At 47.3% G+C, this 13,866-nt stretch overlaps 1 long non-coding RNA gene across 2 annotated transcripts in view; it reads right to left on the bottom strand.

The window, feature by feature from the left end:
- LOC106725835 overlaps window positions 1–13,866 on the bottom strand; it is a 17,697-nt gene extending 3,831 nt beyond the window's left edge. Inside the window, exons 1-2 of one of the 2 annotated variants that reach the window (XR_001361824.1) lie at window positions 13,801–13,866; window positions 12,253–12,396 (exon numbers count right to left, since the gene is read on the bottom strand). This is a non-coding gene — a long non-coding RNA (uncharacterized LOC106725835). The remainder of the gene's footprint in view (window positions 1–12,252; window positions 12,397–13,800) is intronic. The other variant, XR_001361823.1, reaches the window with a different exon arrangement.

Genomic DNA, 13,866 nt, shown 5'->3' with positions numbered 1-13,866 from the left:
GGAGTCCTCCTGTGGTCCCTCCCCAGCCTGATCATGCACTGGTGGGGTCCCTCAGCCTGGCCTGTGCCCTCTTGCAATCCGGGACGCCTCCGGGGATGTCAGAGAGCCAGTTTCAGCCCAATCCCACAGGCCACTCCCCTTGGGAGGGCACCAGTCGCTCTCCTGATCAGGACTGATTGGGCACGAGCCCGGGGCAGGCAGAGTGGGGCCGGGATGAGCGGGAGCGGCAGGTAGGAGCTGGAGGTGGCATTGGACTGCGGGTTTTGGCCCGATCCCTGCAGGCCACACAGAGGGACCCCACCCATGCACGAATTTGTGCACCAGGCCTTTACTTATGTATAACAGGATATTGTAACAATTAAGTTACGAAATTTTTTATTAAAATGTTTCTTACATGCTGTTATATTGGCTGGGCCGCAAAAATATTCATTGTGGGCTGCATGCAGCCCGCGGGCCGTGAGTTTGACATGCTTGGTCTAAAGGCATGCCCTTCAATTTTCCTGAGGCCTGACCAAAGGGTCCTACAGCCACATCTTGACCTTACATTTAACTGAGACAACATTTTACTGGAAAGACCGTGGGTGTCTATGAAGAAGATGCAGAATAGCTGGTGATTACGTGTGCAGGCTCTGAGGCCAGACTGCCCAAGTTTACCAATTACCAGCTTTGCGACCTTGAGCTGTCACTTCTCTGTGACTCAATTCACCCATCCGTTAATTGAGATACATTACAATACATACTTCATGAAGGTGTTGTAAGGATTCAATTGCTTAATCCTCTTGTATAGTGTTAGAACAATGTCTACTGTGTAGTAAATTTCCAGTGGGTGTTAGTTACAATTTCTATGTGTGACTGGATACCCACATCTACAAGGGTAGGTTCAAGTGTTTCTATGGAAAGACTGATGGGTGTCTGTCTGTCTCTGAGTTTGAGAATGTACACATCTGAGTGTCTGTGTCTCTCTGTGTGTGTTTGGGTGTAGGAGACCTTTCTGTGCATCCAATGACAACAACAGCTGGCACTCATATCATGTTTACCATGTCGGGCACTATTCTAAGAGTTCTACAGGTATTCATGTGGACACACCCATGAATGTGAACAGCTGAGCACGTGTCCAGATATGTGCCGGCGAGTGCCTGTAAGTGGGGCGTGTTGGCCCTGTGTGGTGAGACTCCCTTCCTTAGTGAGCTGAGAGCGAGATGAAGACTCACACCACGGCCTGCCTGACCACAGCACTGAATGGGGCAGGGAATACCCACTGCCCACCACCTTTCCCAGGCTCCCAGGCAGCTGGAATCGCCTGGGTCTCTTTTCTTTCAACAGGAGAGGGCAAACGAGGAGCCTGAAGAAGAGCCCAATCACAGCCTTGCCTTCCTTCTATGGCAGCCCTGGTCTTGCCTTGGCCCCAGGGAGCTCGGGCAGGATTCCGGGGCTGGGCCATCTTTTCGCAGTGTGTGCCATTTTTTGCCAAGTGGCATCTGTTTCTGACTCACTGCTTATCCTCCCTGGGAGGACAGAGCCTAACAGGAGCCAGATAGTGAATGTCGCTTGGGGATGAAGCCTTCACATTTGACCTGTTATGTTTCCTTTGCTTCCATTATCCGATGTTGGTAACATTTCAAGCATAAAAGAATATTTGAAATTTTATGAATGTGCGTTTCTTTCTCGCCTTTTTGAGTACATGGCCTTCGTCTCCCTGGGCCCCAGGCATCCCTTTCTGCCTGAGGAGAGACTAGGATGAGGTTTGACTCAAGCAGAATGCGCAGAAGAAAAAAATGCAGAAAAGCTTGGCATCTGACGTGCAAAAGAGGACTGTGTGGCATCAGAGTCTCTAGACCAGCTATTCTCTAGGGAGCACGTTTTCTGGATGCCTGCCTCTCTCCTTGGGCGTGACCCTGGAGTTTCATGCAGTGGATGCCCCGGCAAGAAGAGGACATGCTTCAGTTCACTCCTTCCTGCCCAGAGGGTGATGGGAAGGGACTTGAAGGAGAGCAACAAGGGGAACCAAGCAGTCAGATCGGGCTTTGCTCCAGGAAGGAAGCCCGGGAGGGAGGGCTCTGCCCCAGTTTGGGAGGAAACAGCGTCTCAGGCTGCTCCGGGCCAACGGAACCCACCCAGCCTCTGCCGCCAACACCAGGTAAGGCAGAGAAGTCTCAGAAACTCAGCTTCACAAGCCAACTGCAGTTCCCACAGGCCTGGCTGCCAGGTTGTGAGACAGCAGGCCAGCCAGGGCCACAGGCACAGCAAGGAGACCCGCAGGACAGGAGGGGGCGCTGTGGGAGGCAGCCAGGAAGCACCCAGGTGCAGAGAGCTGGTCAGCTGGAGCATCTCGGGGCTCTGGCCAGACCAGGAGGGACTGTACCATGAGTTACACAACTCAGCTTCAAGTGCAGTTCATGGCCAGCTGGGATGAGGGATTTGCCTGGAAACACGAGGACACCACACCCCAGGATCCCAACTCCTCGCTCCTGCCAGATGTCGCAAAGGCTGCCCATGTCTGCCCACGTAACTCAGCACCATCTTGGTGGGAGAAGCTGGAAAGGCAATCTGAGAACTGAGCACTTTTATCCAAGAGAAACAAAACATCACTTAACAGGACAGGCTATACTGCGGGTCTCACGACGCTCACATGTAGTTGAACACTTCATTGTTTTTCTCACTGCTCACCCAGTAGGGATTGGGAGAATCGAAGTGTGAGTTAAATTTCTGCACAGATGAATCGAAGTGTGAATTAAATTTTCATTCTTGTCAAGAGGACCCCTTGGCCCCCCTTGAAATGTATTTCCAACTAAAGACGATGACCCTAGCAGAGGACAAGTCCTGGCCTCTGGACCCCAAATTGCCTCCTCCAGGTGGAGTGGGACAGGTCATGGCAGAACAGGAGAAGGTTTGCGTTCAGCCGAGTGCTCACTCAGCCTTGTGGGGCTCATGCACATGGGTCCCCTCCCCCTGGCTTATCTGTGCTTTGTTGAGGGAAAGAACAAGGTTTTAATTCTCTTGCTGGGCTCTTTCCATCCAGGTCATTGAGGTTCCCAGTCCTGGCTACTGTCTCAGAGGCCACTGAGATCCCTCCTTCCCCCGGGAAGTAAGAATGTGGGAAATGAATTGAGGGAGGTTCAAGATCCTACATGGTGTCTCTGGGAGTGGGGTCGGGGGCGATGCCGCCACCTCTAGAAGAGACAGCCCAGCTGGGAAACCGTGTTCCACAGGCCTTGGGTGCAACCACTTCAGAATCTTACACTCAGATGACTCACTTTCTTTATCCCAAAACAGCACCTCACCTATTCCTTCACCTGCTCATCTGGTTTGCTGGTTGGAGCAAGATCATCATCCCATTTTGTGGATGAGAAAACTGATACCCAAGAAAAGAGCAGGATGCTACCTGAAGCCATGTGATTGGGGCTCGCTTGAAGGCAACATTTAGTCTCTTGCCTCCCAGACAAGAGCTGTATCACTGTCTCCTCAGTGCTCAGATTAGGGTGTCTTGGGAAATCAGAGGGGCCCCTTTATAAACAAGGTTGATAGGGCTACCCCAGCATCTAGGGAGATGGTATGAGGGGAGGAGGGGGCATCTATATCCTCCTGCTGGGACTGAGGCGACTAAGGCACCAGGCAGTAATAATGGTGCTGTAGTTGACTCAAGAATTCACACACACACACACACACACACACACACACACACACACACAGGCCATTTCAGCCTCTTGGGTACCCTTTTCTAAAATGCCACAAAGGCAGTCTGGCTGCCAGGGGGACCTGGCTAATGCCTGCCCTGATTCCCTGGGTTCCTCCATATTCCAGAGGGCCCACCCCACCCAGACCCTGCTCAGGAGTTCCCATCGTCCGGCCTGCCTAGTTCCCCGGGCCATGGAGTCTGGGCTCCAGCTCTGCCTGCCCCCCAGTGAGCAGGCCGTCCTCCGGAACTGCCCAGATTGCCCACATTCGGCTCACCTCTGCTTGGGGACACCTGCCTCTTGGACCAGCTGACAAGAACACCCAGACAGTGGCCAGAGTCTGCCCCACTCCCATCCCAGATCCCACGGTAGGCTCAGCTCGCCCCGGCTTTCTTCTCCAGATGGGAAGGTCCAATTCCAGAGGCCCCTCAGCCTGCCTGTCCTGCCTTGAAAAGTGCCAAATGGAGAGACGGTCAGAGCTGGGGCTGAGGACTGAGGCCGACTGGCCTCCAAAGGCACGGCCCTCGGGTAGCCACACCAGCGCTCGGCTCCTCTGGAATCACATCACTAACGGAAACGTCTCTGAGGTGCACTGGAGAGCAAACTATGAAGCCATGAAAAGGCAACTGAAGAAAAAGACTGTTTCACTGATCTCAGGATGAGCAATGACCTTCCAGGCAAAGAAGAGATCAGATCAGACAGGGAAAGACATGGTTTCATAAACGCTGAAACTTCTGCACATGAAAAATATCTCAAAATTAAAGGCAAACCAGCCTCAGGAGAGTTTTTGCAACACTAAGGGTAACACCCTTAACACATTTTTTTACACGAATTGTCTTTTACTGTCCTTGCTGCTTCTCTGTTGGGAGGATTGGGTTGTTTGTTTGTTTATATCGTAAATAGAACAGGTTACTTATTTTGAACCCCTGGAATTTGGAACCTGTGAGTGTACTGTTTACAGAACTTTTAAAAAATGACATTTTAAATATAAATCAAAATATTTTAATCGATTCTATATAAATGATGAATGAAAATTTAATATATAAAGCATTCCTAAGGGGAATTTTTGCTACAGTCCTCTCAGCCCAGAGATCAGGGAAAGACAGAGTAAAGTTGACTAAATTTGCCTCCAGCAGCCCCACCCTCTGCTTTCTGCTTCCCTGTCCCACATCCAAGCACCCCCCTTTCAAAAGCTGCCCTCTCCTCACTCTTCCCCCACGTGGGGCACCCAGGACTCCCATCTCCTCTTTGTCTCCCCACTTTCCAGCCCCAGACCTTCACTTGGCCAAAACAGTCTGCAGCCTCTTCTCTGCCCAAGCCCCTCCGGACCCACACCCACCCTGGGGGAGCAGGTCCGATTTCTCTGAAGTGTTCTGCACAAGCTGGGAGAGGACTGGGCCCCTGTTATGAGCCCATTAGTCCCAGAACAGCCTCCCTGGCCCTCCCCCTGACAGCTGTGCTCCGCAGTCACCCTCACTGCTAGGACTCTGCACTGGCTCAAACCTTCTCATCTCCAGGCCTCCTGCCCATCTCTGCCCTCTCTTCTTGGCCTGGGAGAGTCAGGGAAAGGCAGAAAACTATGGACAGGCCCAGGTTGCCCTACAGGCTGCTGGTAAAATAAGGCTTAGTGGCTGGTCCCTGCATGGGATCCAGTGCAAGGGGGGCCTCCTAAGGCAGAGCCACAGCGCCACCTTGTGGTAGAGTGCCATCTGTGCAGCCAGGCCAGAACCAATCCAAGAAACTTCCTGGGTGCCTCTTCCTCAACTGTTTCACTGTCTAGCCTCAGGGTTCTTCCCTAGATCCTAGGAGAGCCCCAGCCCAGGGGCCTGAAGGACAACTGTCAGGCTGAGGTCCCTGCCATATCTCTGGCCTTCCCTGCAGCAGAACACCTAGAAAAGGCCTGGCCTTCTGTGTCAGGTCGACTCTGTCACTCCCGTCTCCTCTGAGCCTGCGCAATTACACAACCTCATGAGCCTCAGTGCCCTGCCTCTAAAATGGGAGCAAAAAAAAGGCTGCAGAGGAAGAGATTGGGTAATAAAGCCCTAGAGCAGTGCTGGCTCATTGCACGTGTTCAAGGAGCCGTGGTTTCCTTTCCCTTTTGTCCGGACTAGTTGTCTGGGAGACCTACACTTGCTCAAAGGTAGGGCCGAGAGGACAGCCAAACCCAAGGCCGAGGATGAGAAGCATTTCCACCTCGGCTCCTCTGAGAAACCATTCTGAGCTCCTGCATCCTACTATTTGCCTCTCTGAACCCCGTGGGTTAGGGTGACCAACTCACCTGGTTTGCCAGGGACTGAGGGCTTTCCAGGGAGTGAGGGACCTTCAGTGCTAGAACTGGTGACGTCCCAGGCCAGCCTGGATGAGGGGGTCACCTATCCTTTCCTTTCCTTGCAGTCCAGCTCTAGAACTTCACAATCGCTGGGCATTAGCCCAGGAAGCTGCACCGTAACATCCCCAGGTGATTCTTATCAACACCACGTCACTGCCCCGGCACCCTCCGCGTTTTCTCTTAGGCTTCTGGTGGGGGCACTACTCTCCAACTAGGCCGGAAGCCAGCAGAGGCAACACACACACTCAGTGACGTGACCTTGGAAAGACTTTGAAGAACTTTCTAAATACCAGGCACCAGGCGTCTACCTGCAAAGTGAACCAGCAGCAAAGGGACCCATGTTCTCTACTCAGTTTTAGAGTTTGTACCCATGTGTTGCTCCTCTATTATTCTTCCATTCATTCATTGAATATTTGTTGAACACCTATTGGCTTGGCACAGTTGGAATTTATGTCCTAGCTAGAGGCCGATGCGCGACATTTGTGCACTTGGCAGGGAGGGGGTCCCTCAGCCCAGCCTGTGCCCTCTCCCAGTCCAGGATCCCTCAGGGGATGTCTGCCTGCTGGCTTAGGTCCCATGGGCTTAAGCCGTCAGTTGGACATCCTTAGTGCTGCTGTGGAGGCAGGAGAAGCTCCCACCACTGCCACTGCGCTCACCAGCTGTGAGCCTGGCTTGTGGCTGAGCGGAGCTCCCCCTGTGGGAGCACACTGACCACCAGGGGGCAATTCCTGTGTTGAGCGTCTGCCCCCTGGTGGTCAATGTGCATCATAGCAACCAGTTGTTCGGCCATTTGGTCAATTTGCATATTAGCCTTTTATTATATAGGATGATGGGACATAAACAATTACCACTTATATACACACTAATTTTAGATAGTAGTAAATACTACATTCAAAGGCATCTCTGAGGGGGTAATAGTCGAACCCTGAAAGTTGAAGAGCCAGCCACACTAAGATTTGGGCAAAGGTGTTTCTGGAGAAGGAATGGCCATTGCAAAGGCTCTGAGGCAGAAATAAGGAACAGAAAGACTGGAGTGGCTGGAGTATAGGAAGCCAGGACAGCGTAACAGGAGCTGAGGCTGGAGAGATGGGAAGGGGCCAGTTCAGATACATGGGGCCTTCTGGACCACTGTAGACCTTTGCATTTTATTCTGTAGGCAATGGAAAGCTATCAATGGTTTTAAGCAAGGAAATGACAGGAACTGATTTGCGTTATTAAAAGCTCGTTTTGGGATTCTGTGTGGAGAAGGAACTGGAGTAAGACAAGAAGTGGAAGTGGGGAATCCGTTAAGAGGCTACTGCAATAGTCCAAGCAGGAGATGACAGGACCTGCAGAAGTGCAAGGGTGCAGGATACATACTGGAGGGAGACACAGGGCTTGCTGATGGATTAGCCATATTGGGAGCAAAGGGGCACAATCAGGGCTGCCTCCTAGGCTTTCACTTAGGAAGGGGAAAATCAAGTTTTATGATGAGTCTTTGAATGAGTCTTCCGAGTGGCGATGGCAAATGTGCTCATGGAGACGGCTGGGCTTTGAACAAAGGCACAGGGGAGTATCTATTGCCTTTATCCCCAGGCCAGTTTAATACTTGGAAAAGTTACAATAACTTTTAGTTTAGCCAGAAATGGACGCTGCCTTTTCTTTCTGAAAGGAATTCTCAGTAAGGAATTTGGAAAACTGGTCATCAGTGTCAAGTGATGTTTTGTACAAAAACAATTGCATCAGTCAAGACTCCTTTTGATCACAAGTGACAGAAACCCAAGTCTAACTGGCTAATGCAGAAGAGTACTCTTTTGGATCCCACAATCAGACCACAGAAAGAGAATTGGTAGAGGCCAGTCTTTAGAATCAGACACTCAGATGCTTTCAGACCTCTCAACCTCTTGACCCTGCTTCTCATTAAATGTAGCCTTCATTCTCCCGGTCCAGGGAGAAAAAGTTAAAGGAAGACCAAGAGGAAATAAATGAAAAGACTAAGGACATAGTGGAATTTTAAAGGGAAAGAATATACTTGTTAACAAGTGTGGTCAAAGGAACGAAATGGCTAAGACAGGACAAAAAAATTGAAGATAAGAATAATTAGTAAATATTCAGTTAATAAAATAATAACCACTTAAACAAAATAAAAATATTTTTAAATGACTTTAAACATTATAAGACTAATAGATAAAATGGAAACAGGTTAAGCCAAAGTCAGCAGGACAGAGTCCAAGGGCCAGAGGGACCAGGCTGGGAGGTGGGGGCAGGGGGGTCTCATGGGCCTTTTGTAAGCCTGGGGTTCTCTTCAAGGCACCCCTGCAAGCTGAGATCTTTGACCAGCTAGGCCTTAAGTCAGAGCCTCGGGAAGTGCCTCTTTCTTAACTACCTGCGTGCCAGTCCTGGAATTGGAGGACACGCGTGTGCCCCATCTGGCATCCGTCAGCCAGGCCCTTCAACCAGTGCTCTCATGAGCACACTGGCCATCTCCACTTGGATGACTCATTCAAAGCCTAACACTTGATTTTTTCCCTTCCCAACCCTGCTCCTCCCCTAGTCTTTCCCATCCCACAAAATGGTCCTTTCCTCCCTTCACCTGGGTTCCTTCTAAGGGAAGAGCCTAGGAGGCAGCCTTGATTGTGCCCTTTTGCTCCCAATGTATCTAATCCATCAGAAACCCTCTTTAAAGATGACTTTGCACATCTGGAAAATTATATATATGTATATATTATATTTTATACATAACCTTATATTATATAACATTATATTTGGTATAATATAAATTATTATATTTATTATATATAATAGATATCCAACCCTTGGGCCAGTAATCCCACATCTAGAATCTATCTCAAAGATATACAGGCAAATATTGCTACTCAACTTTATTAATGCAATTCACTGTATGTCAAATATAACTAAAAAAAAGGTGTAAAATAAAAATGAATTCATCCCCTTTGGGAGTTATTAGGATATTAACTCATTATTTTAAAGGTTAGTAGAAAAAGGAAAAGAGTCAAGCAATATTATCTAGTCTTTTTTTTATATGAATTATGCTTTAGGAAAATCAAATAGTCAATGGTTCAGTCATAAATTCAGAAGGAATAATAGAGTTAGAAAACCACTATTGTGTAACCATGAATAAAATAATAAATCTGGACAAAGAGCACCAATGGCTGCTAAAACTATTAGGTTAGAAGCTAATGTGGAATTTTGTAAGGATGGATTTGTCTGACCACATCTGAAATCACCAATAAAATTAACATCACGGAATGTGGAACAACTAGAACCTCCTAGAACATATTTTGCAAAAAGAAAAGAATCTGAGTATTATCAAGCTTAGGAATCTAAGTGTGTGTGAGTGAGTGTGTGTGTGTGTGTGTGTGTGTGTGTACAGGGAGGTTTGAAGAACTCGTTAAAGAATGTCTTAAGTATGCAATTAGTCAAATTCTGTGGGAAATTCTATAGGTCAACAAATAAATACCATAAAAGGGAGTAGGAAGAGAAGCTGTTGGTATACATTAAAAGAGACTTAAAAAACAGATTGATCAGCCCAGCCAGCTCGATTCCTGGTCGGGCACATGCCTGGGTTTTGGGTTTGATCCCCAGTAAGGGGAGTACAGGAGGCAGACGATTGATGTTTCTCTCTCACCGATGTTTCTATCTCTCTCCCTCTCCCTCCCTCTCTTAAAAAAAAATCAATAAAAACATTTTTAAAACAAAAACTTTTAATGGATTGATCAAATGCAATGTGTGAACCTTGTTTTGGATCTTGATTCAAACAAACAACTGTAAAAATACCTTTCAGAGCTGAGTAGAAATTTGAACAGACTAGGTATTAGATGATGTAGAGGTATTATTATTCATCTTGTTAGGTGTCATGATGACACTGGGGTCATGCTTTTTTAAAAAGTGGTTACCTGTTGGACATACATACTACTGAAGTATTTACAAGCTAAATTAAACCATACCTGAGGTTTCCTTTAAAATATTCCAGTGATGGTGCAGGGGGAGGGAAGGAGATGGATGAACAACATTTGCAATTCTTAAAGGTCAAGATGGATGGTCACATAGGGGGTTTTATATATATATATATTGTTTTCTCTACTTTTGGGTACACTTGAAATTTTCCACAATAAAGAACTGGGGCTTTGTTTTGTTGAATTTTAAACGGGCTGTGTTCATACAGATCACAGCCCTGAGGCTGTGTTCTGACCTACTGAGAGTTCAGCAGTACCCCCTCCCTGTATCCACACTCAGGCCACATGCTCAACGTCTGTAGGGCAAACATGAGAGAAGTGAGTCAGGGGTTGAAAACCACAAAGCAAGCCATGGGGGAGAGGGAGGGAAGCAGTGGCTCCCGGCACCCACCTCTGTGCTGGCAAACGGAAGAGCACATGCCCAGCCCAAGGGGAAAGCCAATGTTGCCATATGGGAATAAGGGCCCCAGAGAGCCAAGTCCGATTTTTCATTAGAAAGTTGAAATCTGGGCATTTCAGTAAAATCTCCCAGCTTGCAGGCAAATGAAAAAAAAAAATCTGAACCCTTTGCCAGTCAGTGCCAGAAAGCCAAACAAAACCTGTCTGGAGGCTAGATTTGTTCCACAGACTGCTGTTTTGTGATCCCTGACACCAGACCATGTCATGCATTACACAGTAATGCATTAATAACGGGTTGACATTCTTAGCCGTTGGGTCACAAGGCTGGGACAACTGAGACGGCACACATCTGAAATCCCCAGATCCTTTACACGCAAACAGCTGTCAAGCCAGGCGTGTTCCCCGCACTGAACTCTGAACTGAACATAGGCTGACAATTGTCTCTATCAGATTGCATCTTGTCATTTGTCAGAAACATTTGTCTCTGGACTGGCTCTCTGTTGCTCCACATTCTACTGAATTTGCTCTCCCTCTGGCTTCATATCACATACAGTTTTAATAAGCCTGTTTTTATCCAAGCCATCTACAAAGCTAACGTCAGCCTGGGTTATGTCAGGCTTCTCTCCCGCTAGAAATCAGCTATAACTTCAACCTACGCTTGAAGTTTGTCTATCTCATATTTACCCATCTTCCTCATTGAAGCTACCATGCATTATATACACACCAATCTTGTGGTAATAATAATATCACCTCCTCAGACCTGTATAGGACATGATGATTTTTAAAGCATTTTCCCATAATTTTGACTTGATCTTTATCACCCATCACAACTTTGAAACATCCTATCACTAGCACATTAAGATGATAGACTACAAATTTGCCTGTGGTCTGTTTGTCACCCACCAATAATTTCCTAGCAGGGGATTTCTAGATTAAATAGAGGAAGGGCAACTAATGTGTCTTCCTGCCTTCCCACCTCACCAGAAAAACGGGTCCCCAAACCACCGCCATTCCAGCAATAACCAATAGGGACAGAAACTATATTGAAGAGAATGAAGGTTCTAGCCATGAGAGTTGACAGAAAATGGAATGAGTTGCCTCGTGAAGAAATGACATTTTGTTGCCAGAAGCTTCCAAATAGGAGCTGGGGTTTTGCAGAAGGGGTTTCAACGTGGGTAGGGTGGGGCAGAATGATCTTTCAGTCATTTGTTTCTGTCCAGGTGGAGCACCTGCTCTGTGCTCAGCTCTCAATAGTACCCGACCAGTTCTTGCAATAAGTAACCTCTGAAGGTTACTTGGCAAGTCTGATCGTTTTTATGCTTCCTACATTTTAAAAACTAATTCTCTTTTTAAAAGCAGTTTTCAGCAAATTTTCTCTTTAAAATGCTGACCTTTTCTCCATTGTTCAAAAATGGAGAGAATCCATCCCTTGGAGTATTATTCAGCCATAAAAAGAAATAAAGTACTGATAGAGGGTAGAACAGTGATGGCGAACCTTTTGAGCTCAGCGTGTCAGCATTTTGAAAAACCCTAACTTAACTCTGGTGCCGTGTCACATATAGAAATTTTTTGATATTTGCAACCATAGTAAAACAAAGACATATTTTTGATATTTGTTTTATATATTTAAATGCCATTTAACAAAGAAAAATCAACCAAAAAAATGAGTTCGTGTGTCACCTCTGACACGCATGTCATAGGTTCGCCATCACTGGGGTAGAACATGGATGACTCGTGAAAACATTAGGCAAACTGAAAGAAGCCAGTCACAAAAGACCACATATTATATTATTCCATTTATATGAGAGTCCACCATAGGGAAATTTATAGAGAGACTGGAACTAGATTAGTGATTACTTCAGGCTGGGATGGGGGTGGCTAAAGGGTTTCTTACGGAGGTCATGAAAATGTTCCAAAATTGTGGTGATGGTACAAACAAGACGTCTAAGTTGAAAGCAAGATAATGAAGTAAACCAGTGATCAATAAGGCTCTTAAGTGCTCTCTTTGGTCATTTGCAGAATCACCTGGAAGAAAAAACTAGCGCAATAAAAGGTGCTTTGATGACTCCCTAAGCTGTGGAGTTAAATCTATTTTTGGACTAAAAAAAAAATTTTTTTTTGAATATCTATTTAGTAACCAAACTAAGCACAGGGATTCTTATTGCCTTAATGGATGATGCTAACCATATGGACCTAGACATGTGTGAGTGATATGAGTGCAATAACAGTAGATTGGCTGAATCTAACACAGTGTTTTGTTGGATCTTGTTTTATATATTTATCATGATGATGTCTGAGAAAAATACCTTACGAAATGCTTAATAGTTAATAATTTAATTAATTACAACTGATATTAAATCACAGTGTTTACTACTAGTAAATAGCCATTCAGAAATCAGAATATTCCTTCAAACAATTTCTAAAACATGTAGTTGTTTAAGAGATATTTGCTGAATTGATTTTTTAACAAACAGAAAAAAGAGTATACAATAAATGAATTAAAGTATATAAAATAAAATTGTGGTGATGGTTGCACATATCTGTGAATATACCAAAATCCATTTAGTTGTACACTTTAAATGGGTGAATTGTGTGGTGTGTGAATTAAATATCAACAAAGCTTTTTTAAAAAATTAAGCAAGCTTTTTTTTTTTTAATGGATAGATACTTGTTTCCAGGCCTGGGCTAGATTTTTAAAGGGCGCTCTCGCCCCCTGCTGAGGATGAGCCTGTGAAAGGCCCTGGTTGGGTGAGGAACAGGTGAGGCAGGTGGGCTTTCTCACACTGGTTGGCCTGAGCCTCCCCATTCTGAAGCTGGGGCTGGGGTAGTAGGACCAGGAGACAAACAGGAGCTCCACCCACCACCTCCTACTTCCTCCGAGTTTTCTAGGTTTAGCTTCTCACCACTCCAGGTCCTATTTCCATCCCAAGCTTTAACTCCCATCACGTCCATAGAAACAGCTGAAACCACTCTTTGGGGAGAACGCGTCCAGGAGGCCTCTCACCCCAACCAAACTTGTTCCCTCTCACCCACACCTCCTGGGAATACGGGCATCCATCCGACCCGGGACACCCACCCCTCAGCAGCGCAAGCCCCTGTGCCTCAGGGCAGTATTTGGTGCTGGCTTCAAACGCCAGCTGGCCACTGCGGGGGCGGGGGGGGGGGGCATTTCCTGCCCCACCGCGCACCCCAGGACCCTGAGCCTGGGGTTTGTGGCCGGCATGGAAGGGCACCAGCCCCTCGGAGAGCACTAGAAAACATCTGATTTACCAGCGAACCCACCCCTCCTGACTCACCCCGGGGAGAAGGGGCACAGACTGGGGAGAGAGGGACGCCCAGGCACACTCCCCAAACTCCGCCAACCCGCCTAGGGAGGGGGGGTAGGGGCGGCCCGCGGTCTCAGGGCCCGCAGATGGGAGCGAGGGGGATGACCAGTTATTACTATTGAAAAGGAAGGGGGTGAGCTGCTCCACTTGCGCCCCTGCGCGGGGCCTCAGCCCCACCTCCC

This window comes from Myotis brandtii, unplaced genomic scaffold, assembly GCF_000412655.1.
Source record: "Myotis brandtii unplaced genomic scaffold, ASM41265v1 scaffold191, whole genome shotgun sequence".
Lineage (NCBI taxonomy): Eukaryota > Metazoa > Chordata > Mammalia > Chiroptera > Vespertilionidae > Myotis > Myotis brandtii.
This window is presented reverse-complemented; position numbering and strand designations above follow the sequence as displayed.